Genomic DNA, 4,131 nt, shown 5'->3' on the forward strand with positions numbered 1-4,131 from the left:
GAGCTGATGGAACTGGAAATCACGTAAAGTGTGGTGGGCTCGTTATGGAGATCCGAGGAACTTTATGGACCGTGCTTGGGTTAATGACAGGGCAGAAATGCCGGGAAAGCAGAATACTGTTAATCCACGAGTGACATGCATTAGTGATACTTGAAAAGTCGTACAGTCATGGGCACCATTTTGGTAGGTTTAGCTCATCTCCCAGTTAAGATTTGCAGGTGTTTGATAGAATGCCTGTTTCTCCTCTTCGCCCTTAGTGAGTGACTCAGATCCCTGTAACTTACCAGGAGACATGCTCGAGAAGGTTTTTTGTTAATGGAATGTGACTGCCTTGGTTTTTTTGGGTTTTTTTTGTTTTGTTTTGTTTTTTTCCTCAAAATGCAATACAGTTACCTTGGAATTACACATCTACTGTGTGGCCAGGAAGCATCCTCAGCGGAAATACAGATTGCAGAGTTTATTGGGAATGTGAATCATATTTCCTTTATTTACTCAAGGGTTCATGACTGGGAATAGAAGGGCAGCAAAGAGAGGAGACTGTTTGAGAAAGTATCGGATTAATCTGAGGTTCTTCCCTTTTACATCGGATTTATCTTTTGCCATGAAACGACCGAAGCCTTCATGGAAGATGTGCTCAGGCAGTGGCACACCTGTTAGGAATATCTGTGATGCTCGCCTCAGCAGCATGCACACTAAAAAGCTGGAACCCCACAGAGCAGACTAGCATGTCCCCTGTGCAAAGATAACATGCAAGTTCGTGCACCATTCCCTAATTTTAAACTAAACTTATTGTGATGATCATTTTATAATAAATACATGTGTCAGATCATTAAATGGCCCACCTTAAACTCGTACAGTGTGTGTGTCACTTACATGTCAGTAAAACTGGAGAAAAATTAGAAATATTTGTTTTTGGAGGCTGGAGGGATAGGCAGAGTCAGGTAAGGCAGCCCCATCTTTTGAGACTATAGCCGGGAATTTAGTAAGCAAGTGAACTTGGAAAAGGCTGTATTAACCACATATGTAGTTACCTGAAATCCACTGTCATTTTAAAGCAAAGTGTTTAAGAGGGTGTGAATGTTAGTATTCCATTTTGCCATCCCTGCCGCCACAAATCTACAGCCAACTGTTTTCCTACCATACGTTTCCTAATGATGCTTCTGTTGATAGAAAGCCCCAGTCATTTTTTATTAATGGATGCTGTGACTTTTTCCCACTCTCTTTCCATTGGCACAGCACTTATTGATTAAAGATGCTGGGTGAGTCAGAATATTCCTTGCATAATGATTGGTTAGTTGGAATGGGTACCAGCTCTTCCTTTGTGATAAAGAACAGTGTGTATAAATAAGGGTAAGAGATTTTCTTCATGTTCAAGGTCTTTGGTCTCTGAGTTGCAGACTGTAAATTTCCTGGGGCGCATTTTAGATGCAGAACTTCCACTGAAGTCAAGAGAAGTTTTGTGACAAAATTAATGGTAGGAAAAGGCACTATTATTATTTATTATTATTTCTCTTTGACTGCTCTGAAGATAATTTGGTGCATAAAGTATTGAAGAAGTTTTGAGTCTTTCCAGTGACTCATTTTCATGCAGATGTTTATCACATTTCTGGGTATTGTTTTCGTCTGTCGTATACATGTCCATCTCCTGTGGGTAAATCAACATCTTCGCACAGTGCACGTTCAGTGGCCGTAAATTCAGCCTGTACTCTCATTAAATGTTGCGAATGTGTGATTTTCATTTATGATTTTAGTGGGTGTTTCTGAAATTGCCACAGCAGCATCTGGCCAGGAAATGGCGTCTGTGACTCGGAATTACTACACACCTAATTTTACTTTTCTTCTGTGTGCTCATTCCTCTAATCCTTTCCCAGCCAACAGGAGGCAATTTGGCTTCTTTTTCCTCTCGATGCTCGGAGAGCCCCTCACCCAGAAACCTTAGGTTTGCTTTTGCTGTTCCTGTTGGGCCTGGTTCAGGGAACAGTGGGAGCAGGTGGCGGGCCCCTCCCTTTCCTCTGCCCGCAGTCGCATCTCAGCCACCACCCTGGGCTGAGCTGACCTGCGCAGGCGCAGAAGCGGTTTTCACCATGGTCACTTTCAGTCCCTCCCCGGCTCTCGAAGCGGCGGTTAGACTGACTGGTCTTTTAAAATGCAGACACGATGCTGCCTCTCCCCGCTTGAAACCCCTCTTATTGTCATTAGGATAAAAACCACACGTGGCCGTAGGTCACGGAGCTCTGCGTGCCCTGGGCCCTCCTTGCCCTCCAGACCGCCGTTGCTGTGACCACAGGGACGTGTTCTGCGACCCCCGCATCGTCGCCTTTGTTCACCCCCAGGCCTTTCTGCACCACTGCTTGGCCCCGGCCACGAGGGTGGTCGGCGTGTCCTTGAGATGACTGTCCAGTTCCTGGACTTCAGGTCCGCACAACCGAGCCCAGATGACGAATCTGATGCTCAGCCTTCAAGTCTCAGCTTAAACTCCCCTGTGCTGAGCGGCCGTTCCCGCAGCCACGGATGGGCTTTGCATTCCCGCAGGGTCCTGCACGTAGTCTATCAAAATATGCGTCGCAGCCGTGACTTATTACCGCCCATCTTCTCCACTAGATTGCTGTCTTCGTGAGGCCACTGGCCGGAGCTGTGGTAGCTATTGCACTGTCCCCAGCACCTGGCACAGGAGAGGTGGTCGCACTCCTCACGGGTTTGGGATAGACGGTTGCTGACCTGCCTTGAGTGCCGACTCCGCTGCTGTCCTCCCCCGTCCGCAGATGCGCGTCCGCCTCTTCCCAAGCGGACGGTGGACGCTCTTTGGAGAGTGTGTGCTCCTTTCTCATTCGTCTCTGGAGCTGATCTCTGAGGGCGATGTTCACTCTCAGAGCTAACGCCTCTCTCGGGCGCCGGAACCGGCCCCATGTAAGTGGGAGATCAGGAGCCCTGGAGACAGAGGCGTGAGTTTGAATTTGCCCACGATATTAGCTCGGTTTTAGCTTGGGCTGGTCGTGGCCTCGCTGGCTGTTACTCCCTGAGGCCACAACTTGAGGTGAGCAGACCAGACTCCCACAGGCTCCTCGTGGTGCTGAGAAGCCCTTTGTGCACTTCCTGGAGTGCAGACGAGAAAATGATGGGAGGGCAGTCAGAGGGAAATTCGGCATCTCTTCCTCCTCGAGTGGAAGTTGCATTTTGACATGAAGAGGGCCAAGGGTAGGCTGCCTGTTTCCTCCTTCTCCCTGTTCCTCTGTGCTGCACAGCAGCCCTGGGCCTTAGGGACTCATAGAGCTGATGAGCTGACAGGGGAGACGCAGGAAGCATTCTCTCATAGGACTGGGCAGGCCAGGAGGGGGGTGGACACGTGGAGGTTGTTTGTGTGTGTGTGTGTGTGTGTGTGTGTGTGGCGGTGGTGGGGGTGATGGAATGATTGTTATTGCCTGCCATCTAATCACCGTATCTGTATTTATGTAATAGCCACATTGCTAAAGAGGGTTTAATAGTGTATAATTAGTGAAAGAGCATAAGATTTAGAATTAGACGGACAGGGATTTAAATTACAGCTCCATCACTTTGGGTGTGTGTGTCTAAGAGGGGGACGGGCAGAGAGAGAGAGAGAAGGGGAGAGGAGCGAGCGAGAGAGAGAGAGAGAGAGAGAGAGAGAGAGACCCAAGGCCATTAATTTGGTTCCGATGAATCTCCGTTCCCTCCTCTCCACGCTTAGGATAGTAACCGTGTCGCGGTGTGTACGGATTTTAGAAGATCACATTTCTACGATGCGCTGTCGGTGTCCTTTTTCTTCCCTCTTCTTCGGATAACACCACTCTCCCCTGGGGAAGCTGCTCTTCCCTACTTGGTCCTGTGCGGGATGCAGGGGGCTGCCAAGCTGGTAGCAGCAGTTGCGCTGCAGGTGTCCACCCTCCCTCTGCCCAGAGCAGGGAATCTGCAGAGGAACTGAGCCTGACCAGTTGGGATGTAGGCCTGGGTGTTTGAGATGGAGGCTTCGGTGGGACTTTCTGGTGGCCAAGGTGAGAAAACGCAGACCCAGGAGCTTTTGGCCGTGGGGTCCTACCTTCTCAGAGGATCCAACCCCAACCTGCCGTAGAAGACGTGGATAGAGGTGAGGGCAGGCGGCAGAGGAACGGCCCTGGG

The 4,131-nt window shown here is 49.4% G+C and overlaps 1 non-coding gene across 1 annotated transcript; it reads left to right on the forward strand.

Annotated features, from left to right (window-relative positions):
- The first annotated feature begins 668 nt into the window (after positions 1-668).
- LOC125130154 (U6 spliceosomal RNA) lies at positions 669-777 on the forward strand. Its single transcript, XR_007135656.1, has one exon. It is a non-coding gene; the product is annotated as a U6 spliceosomal RNA (small nuclear RNA).
- The last annotated feature ends 3,354 nt before the right edge of the window (positions 778-4,131 follow it).

Source organism: Phacochoerus africanus, chromosome 6 (genome assembly GCF_016906955.1).
Source record: "Phacochoerus africanus isolate WHEZ1 chromosome 6, ROS_Pafr_v1, whole genome shotgun sequence".
Classification (NCBI taxonomy): Eukaryota; Metazoa; Chordata; class Mammalia; order Artiodactyla; family Suidae; genus Phacochoerus; species Phacochoerus africanus.